Raw genomic sequence first — 21,766 nt, 5'->3', positions numbered from 1 at the left:
GAAAAGAGGCAGGGTGCCCGAGTCCAGCGGGAGGCGATGTGGGGAATCATGGGAGGATCTCAGTTATGTTCCCTTCGCCAGCTACACAAACTTGGCGTTGAGTCTATGGAGAGAGACTTCAGGCAGATGCGAAGGAGCTGTTTTTGTAAGGGATTCTGTATGACACTGGGCAGTGCTGCCTCTGTGCCCAGGGAAGGAGGAGGCACCTTCTTCCTGCTTAGGCACAGGTCACAGCGTGCCTTCAGAACGCTGAGGACGCAAAAGAGGACCGCACAGCTGGTGATTGGCAGCTCTGAAGGGTCAGGGGGCAGCAGCTTGGGCCAGGATGTCAGCAGAGTCTCAGTGGGCCTCTGGCATCAGTGGATGCCAACAAGCCATGGGCTAGCTTCAAATGCCTCAGATCCATTCGACTCACAGAATTTGGGTAAAGAACCTGGCCTTTGAAATTCTGTATCCTACCAATACGCCTGGGTGCCTGTGCCAGTTTTATGGTACCCGTTGGCCTCTGCCTCAGGGCAATTTAAAACAATAGACTGAGGTAGGGCAGCAACCATTAATCTGCCCCTTCTCTGCAGCCACATCCAGTCACAGTGAGAGTGTGTGATTGTTCCTGTTGCAGGAGCTGGGAGAAGCGCTCAGGGAGTCCAGTTGCTCCCGGGTTCCAAAGTATGGCTCTTACCTCTCTGCTTTTTCTTATACCGACGTTAGATTAGAGAAAGAATTTGGGGCTTTTTCTTCAGATGTTACAGAAAATGGATCTTTAGCTAAATTATGCACTGTAATTAGAGTAGGCTCTCTTAGCAAAGCTGTATTTCCAGTCCCACTCTATTAAAGGCCCGTTTATTGGGGGCATTACTGTTAATTGGGTGTCTAATTAATATTTGTTATAGCTAGCATATAGTTTCAGTTTATGTGCTGTGTGTAACATCATATTCAAGGTCAACTACATAATTTGCTGAGTCCGGTACAAAATGAAAATGCAGGACTCTTTGTTAAAAAAGCAAAACAAAAGAACAAGAAAAAAAGTGCTATTAAAGGTACTAAAATATAAAGCTTTTTCTTTTCTTTTGTGGTCTCTCAACTTGTCCTGTGTTTTAAATTTTTCATTAATGTCATTCTAAATAAAGAAAAGAATAAAATTTTTAATTATTAGCATGATTTTATCACTCATTTTATATTAGATGATGCCAGTTTTAAATGCAAATATAAAACATTTAGTTTGTATGTGGAATCACTGAAATTACGCAATGTGTATTTTGTAGCTCATACATGGGAACAGCACTAACTCAACTGTTTTTATTTTGCATGTTGATACACACATTTTATCAACATTCCCTACCTTCAGCTTACTATTGAGGGAAGGAAGATGGAGAGGAAAAGGAACTATGAGTTGCCCTATCCTTCTCTTTCTTTCAGTGTCATAATTTTTCATGTAAACGGTTGGCTAATACAGGGAAATAGGAAAGCTATGACAGGACTCCTTGGTTGTTCATATTTCTTAGAATGACATTGCCTTCTTCCTGCATTCAAAGCAAGTTTTGGTTCAAACAGAAAATATGGCCTCCTGGTAAATGCAATCATTTACTTAGTAACATGCTTTGCTCTTCCTTTGAGTTTTTCTCAATGCCCACACATAGTAACCAGAATTCTGTGCTCCTGGGTCATTGTACACACTATATGCAAACAAGGCAGCAAGGAATGGAAGACACACATATTGCACATATCTCCTTTCCTCATATGCATGCGCTATTGTTCCATCAGTGTTTATTTTCAATATGTACATCAAGATAAAATTATTAAGAATTTTAAGATGGTGGCAGCAGAGCATTAAACCAAGCTTGGGACCCTGTTAAGCCCTGGGCCTTGTGTGACTCGGGTCCATGCCAATGAAGCTGGCCCGGCTTGTATTATGTGGTAGACACACTATAAATGCTTTACATATTTTAATTAATTTAACCCTCTCAACATGGTGCACAATTCATATTTGGTCTATATGATATTCTCTGACTAACAACTATATGGATTTATCTGTGTGTGTTTTATGAAACTGTACTGTCAAGATGTGATTTCTTATAACATATCTACTTTGTTTTGGGGTGAACAAGTCGTGAAGACAACAAAAGGAGTCTTTGTCCAAAAATGATATAACTTTTAAAAAAGTATTAATGGCAAAAAATTGCCAGCTAAACAGTCATTATATGAGGTAAGTGTATAATAATTGGGCTGAAAATCTTGCCCAATAATAATCAGGGAACCACGTTTCATCTATCATTTTGCTCTATCATATTTAGTATGTAAAATTCATCCTCATGGTGAGGAGATGACTGCTCTAACTATAGGCATCGTGTTTACATTCTAAGGAGAAAGAAGGACAGTAACCCATCCTTAGAGACTTCTTTCAACATTTCAGTATCCCCAACTTTGTTAATTATAACTGCAAGGGAGTCTAGAAATGTGTATATTTTAACTTTTAAGTCTATTTAGTAGAGAAAGGCAAGGGGCAAGCAGTTTGTGAAAGGCTCTTGGATAGACCATCCACAGTTTCCACTATAGTGTGCTCCTTTGGCTATGCAACATGCACACATGTCCTTATTTTTATATATTTATATTCATGTGAAACACATGTACTTCTTTCCCCAAGGAATACAACTCTACATTCATATCAAAGTCTGGTGTGATAGCCAGTTCTCTTCAACAGTCTTGGCTGTGGTTCCAGGTGACCTGGCAAACTCAATTTTAAAAGTAAAGGTATCTGCTCCAAATACGGGCAGTATATGAGTGGGGAAAGAAACAAGATAATTATTAGTTGGTGCAAAAGTAATTGCGGTTTAAAAGGTTTTAAAAAAAGCAAAAACCACAATTGCTTTTGCACCAACCTAATATAATAAAAAATCCCATTTTGAATAAGTGTGGATGGGAAACACGCAGCCCGTGTTACATGCTGCTGGACAGTGAAAATAAGGCCCTTCCAATTAGGCAGTGGAGTTTCTTTCCTCAGACCCTGCCTCCGTCTACTAGGAAAATCCTCTCTGTTTAATTCATTTGCCTCCTGGTTATATGTTTTGAAGAAGACATTCCCTATGGACTATCTGTCATGGTCACATACAACATGAACCTTTAAGAGGATGCTGTTCTTAAGATTCTCCTCAGCTTTTGCACCATCTTTCTGGAAGTTTGAATTGAGTCTTAGAGGCCAATTAGTGACAAATTGTCAACCAGTCTTGAGTTTGTTTTCGTTACATTGTTTTTTGCAATAGAATTTCACCATAAAATAACAAGTGTTCTGTATTAGTTTTCTTACATTTTCCCCTCCAGAACCTCTGCTCATGTCAACCCTGCTGTGTGCTCTGGGAGTCTGATCTGTACACGTGCCCTCAGTGATTCTCTAGCTCTCTGGCTTTTTGTTGGGTTTAGCCAATGGAGGGAACCTGTAGGAGGTCACAGTGAAACAGAAGAGGAAGATTAGGGTATCTTTCTTCCCAGCTATCTTTTTACTGGGTTGCCATGGACCTGTCAAAGGTCCACACTTCTGTCAAGTGGCCCTCTCTGAATTCTGATAACTGCTCCCTCCCCTTACCTTTCAGTGTGGTAATGGTTCCCTGTTATTACTTAACCTGGGGTAATACACTATCCCTTGTGGTTTCCCTATACCCTCCTCACATTTTTGTCAATAGTCCCTTTTAAAAATTCTCCTCAAATTGCCCCAATCTGATGTGCTATCCATTTCCTGCCAGAATTCTAACTGCTGTAACTTCCAGTTTATTTGCTTCTGGTCAAATATGTATGTAGGTATGTATGTTCTGTCAAATTGAATAGTTTATGAAAACTTGCATTGAGATCTTTGAGAAACTCAAAATTTATCTTATACAGTAGATGGAGAACCAAACCAATTGTGAATTACATCATTATACAGCTGAATCTATTGTTATCCAACTAAAGGTCATGTAAGTGTTTGAAAGTAATAGAATAAGAATGCAATCAGGTGAATGATATGCCATTTAAATTCATGGGTGGTTTCAGAAATTAGTGAGGAATAGTATATTATTACTTAATGGTCAAACAACTAATAAGCAGCAGAGCTGGGATCTGAACTCAAGGAGTCTGGCTGGGCTCTTAACTTCACTCACTCATTCTCAGTGCAGTACCTGGAAATAGTTGGACCACAAGCAAGTTCAGGCATAACACATGTATTGGGAACCTCAGATCCTAAATTTTGAAACAACATGGTTTCCTGTAATTTCTCACAGTTAACTAAAGAGACCATTTGGGAGCTAGAAAGTAAACTTAGATCTTTTGAAAACCACAGGATTCTGTTACTCTTAGAAACTAGCTACCACCTACAGGTTGAGTTAGTTTCTCCTTTCTCTGTATTTCCATAGCACTAGGAATACACTTCTGTTACAGTTTTCATTACAGTGTTACAATTATTTTTAGGTGTCTGTCTTCTGGTCTGTGAGCTCTTCAAAGAAAAAATATGTCTTATTCATTCTCATTAATGCTCTATAATAGGGGACATTTAATGAAGGAACAATTTATATCTAATCTATAAATATCCATCTACTCATACCTTAATTTAGATATCCATACAGCTAGCCACAACATAGGTGAACTTCTGTTGGGTTTATTGTCATTAATTATTACATATTTTAGAACCCATTAGCATTTTCACTCTTACCACTATTGAGACAAATATTAAGGTTTAATACAGACATACATAAAAACCTAAAAGTTAAGTAACAAGAGATAAAAATTACAACAACAACAACAAAAAGAAAACCTGGTTTCCCTAAAATGAGTTGGGGAACATGAATCAAAAGAAGCTAGCCATATTATTAATTGTGCCCTAAAAATGTTCTGGTTTATATCCAGCTCACTTAGCCTCTCTAAGGGTCTGCACCCAGTCTGGAGAAGCATGCAGGGTCCACGATCACTTAATTTGGAAGCTGCAGAGAAACTACAGCGGTAACAGAAAAACTCCTACTTGGCGACTCTCAGCTCCAAGTTGGAAAATTGGGTTTATGTAAACTTTCCTGCTGTGTTATTCTATGTGACAACTTTCTCCTCTGCTTGTCCAAGAGGAGAAAGATCATTGAGAGATTTACCCTATCTCATTTTCTCTTCTTTCAGCATTTCAGTTGGGCGGGGGGTGTATTTGAAGAGGGGTTTGTCTGGATATGGTGAGGAACACCCTGTGTTACTTTGTTTCCTATATCTTATTCCTGGGAGAAATGGCATGGATGTGAGGCCGTGCTAAAAGTACACCTGTCCTCCCCGTTCCCTCCATCTGGCTTGACAAATAAGCTCAAGCCACATGCTTATATCAATCTGTCCTAGGCACCGAGAAGCATTCATTCAACAGTATCTATCACTCGGTGAATGCTGTCTGAATGCCTACTTTGTGCCAAACACCATGGCCGAGATAAGGTTAGTGAGATAATTCCCACTCTCAGTAGCTTAGAATCTATCAGGGAGCAAAGATGATCTCACTTGTAACAAACAGTAAACAATATAGAAGAGAATATAATATATGATAACTTTTTACATTACACATTTTACTTTGAAATAATTGTAGATTCCCATGCATGTGTTAGAAACCCCCAGTTTCCGCCCAATGGTAATATCTTACAAAGCCATAGTACAATATCAAACCAGGACATTGACAGTGATACATTCAGGATACAAAACATTTTTGTCATTTCGGTGAACACAAGAATTCCTCAAGTTACCTTTCATCGACATATACATTTTCCTCCTGATTCCAACCCCTCCTTAAGCTCTGGCAACCACTTTTGTATATTCTTTTTCTACAAATATGTCATTTCAATGGAATCCTATGATATGTAACAACTTGGGATTGGCTTTCTTTACCCAGCACAATTCTCTGGAGACTCATCCAAGTTGTTGTGTGTACTAGTAGTTGCTTTGTTTTATCGCTGAGTAGTATTCTATGGTATGGATTATCACAGTTTATTTAACCGTTCAGCTGTTGAAAGACATTTGGGTTGTTTCCAGTTTGGGGCTATTATGTATAAAGTTGCTATAAACGGTCATGTGCATGTATTTTTTTTGTGAATCTTCTTCTCATTTCTCTGGGATAGATACCCAGGGGCTCAATTATTTAGTGGTATGGTAGCTGCACATTTAGTTTTTTTAAGAAACCGCCACGTTCTTTTCCAGAGTAACTGTACTATTTTACATTCTCATCAATAATATTTGAGTGATATTTTCCTGCATCTCACAGGCACAGGAATAATTTGTCTTTCTCTACAAAAAATCTTGCTGGGATTTTGATAGGAATTGTATTAAACAAGTATCTCAATAGGAGAGAATTGACATCTTTATTATCTATGACATCAATTAGAAGAATTGACATCCTCTAATCCGTGAACATGGAACGTCTCTATGCATGTTTTGCTCGATTTACATCTAAGTAGGTATTTCACTGGTTTTGAGCAATTGTAAATGGTATTGCATTTTTAATTTTGATTTTCGTGAATTCACTGTAACAGGAGTGTTACATTCACTGAGTAATGGTGAAAGTCCTGACTCTCTTTAGGCCTCCTCTAAGACCACTCCAAGGAAAGGGACAGAGATGGAAGCCTGGGCTTCCTACTAGGCCTTGTCTGTCACTACCCCACTTGGAGTTTTGGCTGTCTCATTACAGCCTCACAGTGTGGCAGTGTAGCCTCTCCATTTGGCCTTGGTTGGGATGGGTGGGTGTAAAGCCACAGTATATTCTGTGGCATTTGGAGAAGTGGAGCTGTTATTGTGTAAAAGTTTTCTGTCTTGGCAGGTTTCTCCTTTCTTAGTCCTATGGATATAGGCTTTGGAGGGTGGAGGGGGCAGCAGTGTCTGCCTCTTGTCATTTCTGAGTTTGTTGCTTCTTCAGCTCCAAGTTTGCAATATGTGAGACAAAAAGAAAACCCAGGGAACTTGTCACTGTGTCATTCTTTGTATCCCTAAGTCTTTAGCTGTTCTGCCTTTTTCTAATTTTCAGAGTCTTCTTTTGTTTGTTTTGTTTATACTGTCCAGGGTTTTTAGTTCTACTTGACAGGAAGAATATGAAAACACAAACCCTCTCCATCTTCTTGGAAACAAAACTAACAGTTTCAGTATGAATGACATGTCCACAGAGAAACAAGTTGGGTCAATGAGGACCAACATGGTAGAAACAGGTTTTAGTCTAGTTTTCAAAATATTAAATGAGGAGACTGAGAATGAAGACGAGAGAGTGGGGAAGAAGGCACTTCTCAAGACTTGGGCTTGGGATGAATCTCTAGGCCTGTGAGAAGACCACCTTGACTAATAAGGAGAATTCCTCCTGGAGTATAGTAGAGATCATACTAAGAAAAGATGCCATTTGTTTGGCACTGAGTACTTTTCAGGCTTTCAGCTGAAATATGTTGTTTTATGTACTCGTCCTAGTTCTTTGAGATAAGTACTAACATTTGTATTTTATAGGTGAGGAAATTGAAGCTCAGAGAAGTCATGTGTACAAGATCACATATTTAGTACATAGAAGCCTGGATTGAACTCAGGTCTTTTTGATGCCATAGACTTGTTAACCACGAGGTCTTACTATATTGTATATTGCGTACACACACACACATACACACACACACACTCACACACACACACACACACACACACAGAGGGTCTTTGCAGATGTAATAAAATTCAGATGAGGTAATACTAGACTAGGGTGGGCCCTAAATCCAGGGAGGAAGGGGGAGATAGAGACACGAAGGAGAAGGAAAAGGGAGATGGTAATCCCAGTGGTGCATCTCAAAGCCAAGGATTGCCGGCTAAGGATTACTAGCAACCAGCAGAAGTTAGGAGAGGCAGGAAAGGAGTCTTCACAAGAGTCTTTAGAGGGATCATGGTCCTTGGTTTTAGACTCTAGTCTCCAGAACTGTGAGAGAATATATTTCTCTTGTTTTCAGCCACACAGTTTTGGGCGATTTGTTAAGGCAGTTCCAGGAAACTAACACAGAAAGCAAGTTCACTGAGCAGTGAGAATGATGGGAGGAGATCCCAAAATGGAGACAACTCTAAGAACTAGGAATGAGGTAGAAATGCCCAGATCAGGTTTAGGTAGATGTGATGAATCTTCTTGGTAGAGAAACACAACTACAGTGTCTGTGCCTGGCTTTATGGTCCTGGCATGTGGGTGTGACAGAATAGGAGTAATGAAAGAAATGAGCACTTTTGGAGGTATATGCTTTGTGGCCATTAGGTTATAACTTTCTTAGGGCAAATGTGCAGGGAAATAAGAACAGGGATGACTATTACAGGAGATGGAGATGGACAAGGGGTATCTGATTAAAGCAAATAAAGAGACCCTAAAATCCTAATTAAAAACTTCTCTAATGTACTGCTTCTTGGGGTATTAGAAATGGGATAAAACTCAAAAATTTCGTAGTCCAGTCCATCATTCTACAGAAGAGGGAACAGGCCCAGAGAGATTGCTTTTGTGACTTGGGCTTTTCTGACTGAAGGTGTCTTCTATAACCGTGGCAGGTGATTTTGTGTGCTGCTGCTGACACTGACCCCTTTCAGTTATCAGGTGTCTCATTAATTTTTTTTTCTATCCTTTAAGGAACGGATCTGTCAGACATAGTTATTAAAAACAAAACTGGGAGTGTGGGTATTGAAGTGATAAAATATGAAAGCTCTGATTAGCAAAAGGGAGAGGAATTGTAAAAGATGAATTTCATGATAGTAATTTGGGGTGACCATCTAGAACCCTTTGGAAGATGGCTAGAGTCACAAACAGGGGATTGAAAGTAACTGTTAGAGCTTGGAGACCATAGTGGTACATCAGTTTAACGATCCACCCCAAATTAGATGTTTTCAGGACTCATTTCTGACATCCCTGCTGGGACTTTGGCAGCAGACAACAGTAGCAGGGCCCCACAGGGGACATTAGAGAGCAGCATCTGTAGTGGCAGCGAGAGGGCCCAAGTCCCCAACTCCGCCAAAGGAGACAGCTCCCAGCTGGGGAAAGGAAACCTTGCCAATCCAGGTGGGGCATTGGGAGCCTACCACCAAAGTCTATTTATCCAATAGCTAAGAAAGAACAGACGTGACCCTTTAAAGTAGTGGTCATCCGTCTCAGGGTGTGTTTTTGGTCTTTTTGGTCTCCTAAGACTGACCAATCTTTCTCTCCACCTTTTTTTTTTTTTTTTTTGGTCTGTTACATTCAGGAGGACAGGATATTCTGCCCCAGTACAAACCTGCAATAACTGAGTGCTCTGATATTATCAGATGCTAAAAGCGATTCTGCTAAAAATAAAAAACAAAAACAAAAAACGGCTCTGGATTGGAGGCTATTATCTCAATGTTTTTTCAATCAAGGTGTCCTTGCTTTTGCTTTGAATTTCAGTTTCTTTGATTGGAATTTTTTTAAAAGAAAGCAGAAAAAAAGAATAAGTTTGTGGGAAGTGTGCTCAGGCTACTCGTGTGCCAAAGAAAGCTGCCAGCTTTTCTGCATCCTGGTGGTTCCAACAACATAGGGCTCTGAGGCCCGGACCAAGGGTGAGGAAAGACCGATAAGTGATTTTAAGGCCACTCGTTAAACGGGTTGGGTGGAGGAGAGAAATCTGTAAATGTAACGAAGAGCTGCCTCAAGAAGTATTGAAAATTCAGCTAAGCACACATGCAAAAAACAAAGGCAATATTCTATTCTTAAACTTTTGGGGTTTTTTTCGGGGAGGGCAATGTAAGGTATACAAATTAGAAGATAACAGAAGGAATAATCAAGGTCACTGATTCAACACCAATCCTGTGCCAATACATTGCTCTTATGACTTTCTGCGTGTCTCAAGATTAAACCAATTTGAATCCCATTTTGTACTTTGTGTTGTATAAAAAGCTATCACTCAAATATTAACTTGCTGAGACATTAATTTAGAGTGGAAAAAATAAAAACAATGATTATTTTTACTGAAAGTTACCAGTAGCTTTTTTAACGATCAAGTGGAAGATATGGAAACAAGAAATTCGATTTAACAAAGTTTACTCTCTCTTAAGTAAAAGCAGAATAAAACACATTCAACTAGTCAAACATCTGACAGGACCTAGCAACAACTGAATACATTTTACTGAGCCAGAGAGCAACTGCTACATTCATCACATCCAGAATCCTTAATATAATAGAAGGTGATTTATAGTTACAAGTGAGAAATATCTCCTGAAATAGGAACGATCAGGTCATTCGAAGAGAAATCAAAATGAACCAGTAGACCGACAATAGCTACTACACTTAACTTTCACTATATACCTACCAGGAGACCCCTGATGTTTGTCATTTAAATGAAGGACTCAATTGTATTTAATGTGGTTTATTTTCCAGCACCTTGCTTGATTTATCCTAGCCCATACAATCACAGCATGTGTCATACATTTTACAGAAAGTACTAATTCATTTGCTGCTGAGAAAAAATTTCAATGCACAAGAGCCTGGAGCTGAAGAGGCTAATCAGTTTTATAAATCAAAATAATACCTTGGAAAGCTGAGTAGCATGTGCCTCCGCAGGTGAAGTGTGTCAGGTCCTACGTCAGGAGAGACAGAGCATTGCTGGCTGGCCGGTTAGGTCCTTCGTCTGACTTTAGACGAATCGCTTCAACTAGGATCTACGGTTCTTCATAATTTAGAGAAGTCAAGCATATACAAAACGGAATGCATGTCTCACGAATGTGCCTCTGGTATTTAATCCACTAAATTATCCCATAGAGACTTTCTTTCCTCTTTTAAGTAGATGCTGTTGGGACACATCAATATGATTTGTGGGTACCTGAAGCAGCAATTCAGGAAATGCCACAAAGTGCCCTGATTACCTATAGATATTTTTCTTGCGTCTGAAGTGTGGGAGATTATACTCATCAAAATGATACTTGCAAAAAGGTTTGTCTGATAAATTAGACCCTTCTTTACTGCCCTGTTCTGTGGCCCCAAAACCATCTGCCTGGGCCCTAGTTTTGTGCCCACCTCACTCCAACTTTGGCAGGAACTAATCCGCACTGTTTCTCTCTAGATCGCCACCCTGCCGAGGCAGTGGGTGCCTGCAGCCTGCCTTCCGGGACCAGTGGTTATGTGAGAATCCTAGGATGTCGAAAGCTACAGAGCAGTGCTCTGAGCATGATCCTGTTTCTAGAATATAGGGCCCCAGCCTCTGACCCTGGTTTAAGGCAGACTCCATTCCCAAGAAGACAATGGCAAGACAACTGGGTTGAATAAAGCCCCAAGTCCCAGACCTCTGGCCCATCATCTCCAGAGGGATGTCCACTTTCCATAATACCATAGCGCCCTGTGGCTTTTAGACTGCACTTATTTATTTTATTGGTTTGATTGATGCATAATTGATCTCAGGTATTTAAACTATAGGCTTTGATAAATTTTGTCTGATACATCTATCTGTGAAACCATCACCGTAATCAAGACCATAAACATATACATGTTCATCACGTCATGCCCCCGTAGCTCCACCTTCCTTCACAGGCAACCACTGATCTGCTTTCTGTCCCTGTAAATTAGTTTGCATTTTCTAGAATTCAATGCAAGTGGAATTCTACAGTTGTATTCTATTTGTCTGGCCTCTTCCACTCAACATAATCATTTTGAGATTCATTCACATTGTATAATAGTATTTATCAATAGTTCATTTCTTTTTATTTTAAGTAGTATTCCATCATATGGATGTACCACAATTTGTTCACACATCATTCACATGTTGACAAACATTGTTTGCAGTTTGGAACGATGTCTGTGATTATTCGTGAAAACTCTTTTTTATGGATATATGCTTTCCTCTCTTTTGGGTAAATACCTAGGAGTGGGATAGCTGTATATGATAGTATATATATAACATTTTAAGAAACTGCTGCTATTTTCCCAAGTGATTATATCATTTTCCATTCCTACCATCAGAAGATGAGTTGCAATTCCTTCACTTCCTTGCCAGCGTTTGATATCATTAGTGTATCCATTGCTATGGCTACTAAAACAAATTACCATGAACGTGGTGACTTGAAACAACAGAAATATATTCTCAACGTTCTAGAGGTCAGAAGTCCAAAATCAGTATTACTGGGCTGAAATCAAGGTGTCAGGGGAGCCACACTCCTTCTGGAGGCTCCAAGGAGAATCTTTCCCTGCCTCTTCCAGCTTCTGGGGGTTGCTGGCGTTCCTCGCCTTGTGGCTGTCTCACTCCCATCTCTGCTTCTGTGGTTACATTTCCTCCTCCTCTTCTGTCTGTGACATCTCCCTGTGCCTCTCTCTGATAAAAACACTTGTGATGGCATTTAGGGTCCACTTGGGTAATCTCCTCATCTCGAGATCCTTAACACGTCTCCAGAAAGAGAGAGAGAGAGAGAGACACACACACACACACACACACACACACACACACACACACACACACTTTTTTTCACCATGCAAGGTAACGGTCTCAGGCTCCATAGATTAGGACATGGATACCTTTGGGCAGCAGGCATTTTTCAGCCTACTACAGCCAGTTTTTTTCATTTTACTACACCCTAACAGGTGTGTAGTAGTATACATTATGGTTTTGATTTGTATTTCCCTAATGGCTAATGATGTTGAGCATCTTTTCATGGGCTTATACCTATCTGCCTATTTTCTTTGGTGAAGTATGTGTTCAAATCTTTGCCCTTTTTTTAATTGGAGTGTTTGTTTTCTTATTTTTGAGTTTTGAGAGTTCTTTATATATTCTGCACACAAGTTCTTTATCAGATACGTAGTTTATAGTATTTCTCCCAGGTTGTGGCTTGTTTTTCATTCTCTGAACAGTGCCTTCTTTGACAGCATTTCTTAATTTGTATCATGATTAATCCTTTTTAGACTTCATAGACTGAGACCCTTAAGGGTATGGACTGTAAATTATCCCTTCTATGTCCTCAGTTTCTAGTACAGTGCCTGAGACATAGGAGATCCTCATTGAACGTTAATTTTTCTTCTCCTTCCTTCACTCTTTTTCCTTTTCACCCAGGCACATTAAAAAGCAAAATTTCTCATATTATTAATGTAATTTCAGTGTGGTCTAACTAGTGTGTAGCTTATTTTATTAGTGTGTAGCTTTTTTTATTGCGATGTCATTCACAAGCCATAAAATTCACCCTTTCAAAGTGTCAGGTTCAGTGATTGTTAGTTTATTCATGAGATTGTGCAACCATCACTGCTAGTTAATTCCAGAACATTTTCTCCATTCCCAAAATAAACCCCATGCCCATTAGAAGTCATGCCACATTCTCTTCTCCCCACCACCGTCCCTGGTAACCACTACTTTCTGTCTCTCTGGTGTTGCCTATTTTGGACTTTTCATATAAATGAAGTCCCATGATCTGCAAACTGGAGACCCAGGAAAGCCAGTAGTGTAGTCCAGTCTGAACCTGAAGGCCTGAGAACTGGAGGAGTCAGTGGTGCATTGTCAGTCCACGGGCAGGAGATCAATGTTTTAGCTCATATAGTCAGGCAGAAAAAAATTCTCCCTTCCTTTACCTTCTTCTTTTCAGGCTCTCAGTGAATCAGTTGATGCCCACCCATACTGGGGTGGATAATCTGCTTTACTCAGTCTACCAGTTCAAATGCCAATCTCACCTGGGAACACTCTTACAGACACATCCAGAAATAAGTGTTTAACCAAATATCTAGGAAGCCCATGATCCAGTCAAACTGACCCAAAATTAACCACCATAAAGGTCATCCATGTTGTATCATGTATTAGTACTCCATTCCTTTTTATGATTAAATAATATTCTATTATATGAATATACCACATTTTGTTTATTCATTCATCAGTTGATGGACGTTCTGGTTGTTTCAGTTTTTAGGCTACTATGTGGAATGATGCTATGAACATTCATGTAAAATTTTTGCTGTAACTTACATTTTTAATTCTCTTGGGTGTATACCTAGAAGTGGAATTTTGGTGTCATACAGTAATGCTACGTTAAACATTTTAAGGAACGTCCAACTGGTTTTCAAAGCAACTGTACCATTTTACATTACCATTAGCAATGTATAAGCATTCCGATTCCCCCACATTATCTCCAACACTTATTATTACCTGTGTCTTTTATTATGACCATCCTATTGGATATGAAATTGTTTTGATTTGCATTTTCCTAATGACTAATTATGCTGAGCATATTTTCATGTGCTTATTAGTCAATAGCTGATTTAAAGTCTTTGTCTAGTGATTTCAACATCTGGGCTTCCCCAGGGACAGTTCCTATTAACTTGTTTTTTTGTGTTATTTCTCTTTATGGGCCATACTTTCTAGTTTCTTTGTACATCTTGTAATTTTTTTGTTGAAAACTGGATATTTAAATAATAAATTGTGACAACTCTGAATATCAGACTTTCCCCCTTCCCAGGATTTGTTGTTGTTGCTGTTTGTTATGTTATTTTTGTTGTTATTTTAGCAACTTTCCTGAATGATAAAGTCTGTTCTTTGTTGTGTGGCTGCCGAAGTCTCTACTCAGCTTAGTGATCAGGTAGCGATTGGGCAGAGATTTCCTTAAATGCCTGGAACTAATACATTTCCTAGTCGTTGCCAGGGTACCTGTGTGTGCGTTGAGTCATGCCTTCAATACTCTTTCAGGAAGTTAACAATTCTGCCTCAGCCTTCACTTTCTACTTGCACAGACCCTCAAGTTCAGCCAGAGATGAGAGAGAGCTTACCGCCTTCTCAGGTCTTTCCTCACCATGAACAAAGTCCTGGGCATACATAGCCTTCGGCATGCACTTGACCTTCAAAATTTCCAGGAAAATGTCAGAGTTTTTTCAAAGGCACCATGGACATCTTATTCCCCATCTTTTCCCTTTAAGCTTTTTGGTTAGCCTATTGTTTATCCCAACTTTATCCCTCACCCAGGGCAGCCACAAAGTTAAACAATTGAAACTGATTATTTTGACGAACACCCCTGAGTAGATGAGCTCTACTCTGAGTCTTGTCAAATAAAGACAGCCTTGCAAGTGCGGTCTTCCAGGGAACCACCAGACAAGTCAAAAGATGGCAGTTCTCTGGGAATGAGGCTTTGAAAGAGGTCCAACTCCATTCTGCAACCTCCGATGGCTGCCAGGATGGCAGTTTCAACATGATTGCAATGTGTTGGTTTTCAAGGCTACCATGAGCTAGAGAGGGGGGATGGAAATAGGACAAGTTAAAATACCACAAATCTCAATTTTTACTAAGATTCAGCCTTTTCTTGAATAAACTCTCCCCTCATTTTGTAAGGCTTTGATTAATATCTAAGTTCTGAAACAGTTGGCTCTGATGATTTTTGCCAGCTTTCTTATTGCTTTTATGAAAATTTTTGTAGATCCTTACTCTGCCATTTTCTCTCACTTCTCTGTAGTTTATTTAAGGTGACATATTTTGCCACTCGGAAGGAGTACCCGATTACCATATTTTTGCATGACTAACTCCTACTCTTCCTTAAGACTCAATTCAAGGCTCACTTCCTTGAGCAATAGAACACTTTCTGCAAATTAAGCATGACACAGAACTGTTTAAGTGAATCAAATGCTATCTCAACTGCTCTTGTTCAATGAGTGAATAAGGAGAACTAGAGCCATGCCAGGTCAGCATTCACTTTTCCCAGTAACCCCCACTTCTTCCACACAGGAGCCCTCCCCTGAAGCACTACCTCTGAGAGCCTGAGGCTCTGCAGAGCATAGCATGAAAGTCTAAGCTAGAAGAATGCTTGGTGAGGAACTTTTTTAAAAAGCAGATTCAAGTGGTAGTCAGTCAAATAGACTGGATAGTATCTAGATCCCTTTTAACCAGAGATCATATTTTCTTGAATGAAAAGGATGAACAATTACTATGATGATTCACTAACATTGCAATGCTTTTTAGAAAATCACAGAAGTGTGTAAACTGAAATACAGAAATATGACCCCAAAGTAATAGTCCAGAGATGAGAGCTTACAGGTTTTGGGTTTGGTTTCGGTTTTTAGTTCCATGAAGATTTGCAGCGTTTACCATTCTCTAATTCAAGAAAAGTATTCAACAACAGAAACTATTGTTTCCAGTAGCTAAGAAAAGACTCTAAAGGCAAAATTTCTTTCTCTTTAAAACTCTCATGAGCACATCTCTAATTTTATTTCTACTTTTGTAGCTCTCTCAACTCAACTTTATTTTATCAAAATTGTCACTGAAATATTCTTGGGAGAGAAGAGGAACTGCAGTCATATGCCAGGGTGGGGTTTATCTGTCTGAACACAAACCAAATGCCTGCAGGTCTGTGCCCTGGGAAGTCATGCTTTATCAGTGAGCTCTCTTTGAACCTCACCTCACTTGGCTAGTCTGCTTCCTACCAAGTCTGCACCACCCACATCCACCCCACCCAGCTGAACCTCTTCTTTTGATTTACCTTTCCGGTTTGGGTTATTCCTAGGACTTATGTAACCCCTCAAATCTTAGACTTGGTCCACTGAAAACAGGGCATGTTTAATTCAAAATTCAACACCTTTACCTCATTCATTTTGGGAAAAAAATTATTCAGCTTTTTTCTTATGATAATGTTATTGATCTTGTTTTTAATTCATATCTGCATTTTCCATTTTACCTCGCAGAATGCCTTGCACATAATAAGAACTCAACGAGTGTGTACTGAATGGATGGATTCCTTCCATGAAGAAAGGAGCTGAAAGAATGACTAATGAAGGTAATTAGCCAGATAATTAAAAAAACATTTTTCTCTAATATTTGGAAATTTCATCAAGAGTTTTTGTTAATTATACAGATAATTATTTTAATATGCCACATTGCTCTTATGCATGTATGGGACCCAATATTTATATACACATACAGCCTTACAAAAAGTAGATAATCCCAGTTGGATAAAAAAATCTTATGCATAGAATTATTATTGGTATTATTTCTGGGAATGAGGAAAAGGAAGTGTTGGATCGATGAGATAACTGGACTTATACTTTTTACTTTTTTATGAGAATGTATATTTTTTTATGAGAATGTATTGCTTTTCAATATTAATGTTTAAGATTACATAAACTAAGCAGAAAACTAAGCAGAGGTACTGTGGTCCAGAGCTTTTTGAGATTGTATCCTTCGTGGACTCATAGTAGGGGATACAAAATCAGACGCTGCAGGGCACAGGCAGCTGGCCAACGTAAGCAAGCAAATTGGACTGCAGATGCACTGTTACAGAAAAAGTGCATGCTCTGTTTAAAGTCGCCAGGTGCTACCCAATTATGGCCAATCGTTGCTATGCAGGAATATGGGTACCATGCTGTCAGATCACCCAGTTTTCAAGGAAGTTAGCAGTCTGGAGATGTGGTGAAATTTCCTGATTTTGAAGTGAAAGCAATCAATTGAAAAGTTTGGTAGTTTAAGATGCAAGCCAAACCAAGCACATCTATGGCCCAAATCTAATCTGAGCAACACCAGGTTTATAAACTCTGACTTAGACAGTAGTCTAGAATACTTTGCTTGTTTTTTAAAAACAGATGAAGATGTTTCAAGAAATTTACTCATCGCTTGCCTGTTTTCCTGCTATCCAAATTATCAGTTAATATCCCGGAACCTACAAAGGGCTCTAGGTATTTCCGTGATAACTAAGCAGTAGGATCCAGAAACTGTCCATCCTCTGCAGACTTGTAAACTGATTCCCAATCAGGACAGTCTTCTGAGGCTAGTCACAGAGATAAGGTCTCGGGTGTGGTAGCAGTGCTTCCTGAGAAGGCTGTGAAGGCCAAGAGTTGAATGAGGTTAACAGAAAAGAATCAAATTGGTGGCAGAGAGCAGTCTTCAAATCCTACAGTTGTGGCCAATTAGATGATAAACTCCAAAATATCACAAAGGCTGAATTTAAGATTTGTCTAATGTGATATGATGTTTGGGAATGAGCAGGGGTGAAGACAAATACAAAGCATTTATTCCTACCTAATACATATAGAGACAGATGGAGTCACTACCAACTTTAGGCCTTGTATTCCAGGTTGAGCCATAAAAAAAGAATTCATCCAGAATAGCACAATGGAGTCTTATTTTTCACTTAAATCATTTGTAACACCATTCAGTAAAGACCACCAAGGTAGTGCAGTTACCAGATAAGTGAATTCTGGTAAGCCACTTGCTCAACTAAGTTATCATGCAAGTATTTTCCCCTTACCGGTGATATCTGCCATGCCACTTACTAGCACTCACTATTGAAAACTTAGCTGAAAAATAAGAAATAAATGAAGATTAACTAACAAAAGCCCTCAAAGCATCCAAAGTCACCCTCACAAGGCCATGCAATAAGGATCACAAAGCTGATGACAGGGGTACCACTCCCTCCACACAATACTTGTTGACCTACTGTACACAACGCTAAGTAAATGGGCTTGCTGGTTCTTCATTAAAGTAATTGGGAAGCAGCAAATAAACACAACGCAGCCCTTACTAGGCACTTCATAAGGTTATCAAGTGATAAATGTGAGGACTAGAAATGAAACACAGCTAAAATTATCAGCCAGCTGCATGACAGGGAGCGAGGACACATACCCTGAAGAGTTGACACAAAACTTCAAAGAAGATCGTGGCCTGAAGATACTGGGAGTAGCAGTAAAGCTCTGGGGAGCATGACTCTGTACTTCACAACGCAAAGCTGCAGCTCTTCCCTGGTCGAGGGGCTCCAGATCCAGGATGCCTGGGTTCTATTGCTGTCAGTTGGCTGGGTGAACTTGGACACATAGCTTACTTTCATTAATTCGGGTTTTCTTATCTAAAAAACCTATATGCCTCATAGGGTTGTGAGGATTGAATGAGTTAATACTTGTAAAACAAATCTTAGAAGGGTGCCAGGTATATAAAAAAACGCTCAATAAGATTATCTATTGATGAGGATACTGTTATCATCATGAAAAAGAGCAGATTATGCTCAGGAGAACCTAATTAATAAATCAGGAAATAAACAACAAAGGTATGGAAGACCATCTTCCAAAATTATTGAAACAGTAAAATTGGTTTTGTAGAGAGCTAATTGTTTAACGATGTAGAAAATTCCTGTGAAAGACTGGATGGGTGAGATGTCAGCACAGTTAACGCAGTGTTCTAGGAAAGCAGACTGCCAGACGTGAGTCGCAGCTCTTCATTCTTAGCTGTGTGGTACTGGCAAGTCACTTACCTGTGCTTCAGTCCTCTCATTGCCCTTCTATAAACTTAAGATGACAGCCGAGTTGTTATTAGAACTATATTATGATTTCCATGGGCCCTACATACATTTGCCTTCATGGGCCTCTTCTTCCACAAAATTATATTAAAAATTATATTTTATGACTGCACTGGTATGAAGACAAATATAATCCAGGCTGAATTTCTTTACACACACACACACACACACACACACACACGCACATGTACACACACACATATACACACACACACAGGTTGCCAAAAAAATGTATACACATTTAAGAAAGGAAAAAACTATTAAAATTGTAACACTCAATCTATACCAATAAGAAAAGATGAATAAAGTCACGTTTGGCTTCTGCAGTTACAAGAGGTGCTCAAAGTGGTTACCATCAGCATCACTTTCATAGTTTTTTTCCTTTCTTAAAATGTGTATACATTTTTTTGGCACCCTCTGTGTGTGTGTGTGTGTGTGTGTGTGTGTGTGTGTGTGTGTGTGTAGATATATAGATACATATATAATTTTCAATTTTTTTCTCCTGGTTTTAAAGAAATTAAAAGTAAAGCATTTTTTTTTTTTTTGTGGACCCTAGGCACTATGCCTACTGGATAAGTCAGCCCTGATTGTTATGAGTACTAAATTAATCAGTGTTTGTAGAGCACTTGAAACAGTGCCTGACACCATAGTAAGCACTATATGAGTGTTTGTTAAATAAATACAAATTTACAGTGTCAGACAAGCCAGATGTTACTTCCTTCCAAACTTCCCCCCACGCCCCTTGCCATTCTGATAAGTAAATTCTGTTTCAAAATCTGATTAAAAACTTTCTTATCACTAACCGGTACTTAGTAGTCGCAACTCTGAAACTGTAAAGGCTTCAGAAGAATAAATTAAGAGCACGAATTGTGTTTAATTAAATTCCATTTTGTTAGAAATGAGCAGAGGTACTGGGCATTGTTTGCACCTCTCCCCAACTCAGTATAGGCTTCAGAGGTGCTGAGCAAGAGGCAGCTGCAAGGTCGTGGCGTCCCAAATGGGGAGAATTTGCTCTGTGGTCCCCAGCCTTCATTATCAGGAGCAATGTATGGCACCCCATACATGAGGTGTGATCAAAAGATACAGTGAATGTTTAAAGTTAAAAAAATTATTACAGTAAAAGACATATTACCGTTAATCCCCCTCAAAATACTCACCCTCGTTTCAAACACACTTATTCCATCATTCTTGCCACTTTCTGAAGCAGTTCCGGAAGTCCTCTTTTGTGAGTGTCTTTAATTGTGCTATCCTGGCTACCCTGATGTCCTAAATCATTTTGACTTTGGGGAAGAGTCAGAAGTCACATGGTGCCAGATCCAGTAAATAAGGTGGATGAGGACACGACGTAATGGTTTTATTTGACATAACAGAAGTGATGTGGGATATGGAGCCTTTCCCTAGTGATCAAAACATCCAGTGAATGCTGCTGCCGAGTGCCATCCAATGGAAAGGCAGGGCTCTTCAATACAGGAAGCAGTAGGTCGAACCTTAGTAACAGTGTGTGACAAGTTTCAACTTACTTGATGCAGTCAGTCAGGTGTGAGCTATGGTGGAGAAAAGATGTGTTTTAAAGTGTGCCATAAATCACCCTCCATCATGACAACGCTCCCTGTCACTCATCACTTCTCATATATGACAATTTCTGTCATATAGAAACATTATAATGTGTCCTCATCCATCTTATTCACCAGATGTGGCACCATGCAACGTCTGGCTCTTCCCCAAAGTCAAAATGACCGTGAAAGGTAAATGTTTTGAATCAATTCAGGACATGAAGGCAGCCATGACAGCACAATAAAAGACACTCACGAAAGAGGGCTTCCAGAACTGCTTCAGGAAGTGGCAAGAATGGTGAGATAAGTATGTTCGAAGCAAGGGTGAATATTTTGAGCGGGATTAATGGCAATGTGTCTTTTAGTGCAATAAATTTTTTTATTTATTTAAATATTCACCATATTGTTTGATCACACGTCGTATATGACTAAAAATGCCAAACTCAAGAGAAAAACTATAAGGTGTTTTTCTCCTCCACAGATTAAAACACATTTAAAAAATGTTGTAAGATATAGCAGTCATTCTTTTCAATAATTACATTCACATTAAATACATAACAGATACCTGAATTTTCATTATGGTAATTCATTCCATCATGTGGCTAAAAAAGAAAAATTTTTAAGGAAAAAAAGGAAGGCTAAAAGAAAAATTCAGCCCTTTGTAAACTCTCTCAGGATCAGAAAAAATGTATAATTGCCTTTATTTTCCCTCTCAGGCTAATATGGGCTTAGAACATAGTCAACACTGGTTGGCCTCTTTTGGGACATTTGAGTCAGATGGCCTCTCACCCATACGTGAAACAAGATTGAAACACCAACTACTATTTACATTTGGATTCAGAATACCCTAACCATGCTTTCATCTTGATTTCAATTTCCTTCTCTTTCTCTTGTCTCCCCTGCTTCAAACTCGTGCATCACTGCCCGCTGGTCTCCGTGTTTGCCCCATGGATTTGGTGTTCCCTCTTACTCCCCTCTGTGTTCAGGCGTCAGCCTACCTCACTCCTTGG

At 39.3% G+C, this 21,766-nt stretch overlaps 1 protein-coding gene across 1 annotated transcript in view; it reads left to right on the top strand.

Moving 5' to 3' along the window:
- The window catches only part of LOC308499452 (uncharacterized protein), a 134,612-nt gene that overhangs the window by 22,590 nt on the left and 90,256 nt on the right, over positions 1–21,766 (top strand). The window contains exon 3 of the mRNA XM_081052912.1: positions 16,604–16,695. The gene's annotated coding sequence lies outside the window, so the exon portion shown is untranslated. The remainder of the gene's footprint in view (positions 1–16,603; positions 16,696–21,766) is intronic.

This window comes from Rhinolophus hipposideros (assembly GCF_964194185.1).
Source record: "Rhinolophus hipposideros genome assembly, chromosome: 7".
NCBI classification, from domain to species: Eukaryota; Metazoa; Chordata; class Mammalia; order Chiroptera; family Rhinolophidae; genus Rhinolophus; species Rhinolophus hipposideros.
This window is presented reverse-complemented; position numbering and strand designations above follow the sequence as displayed.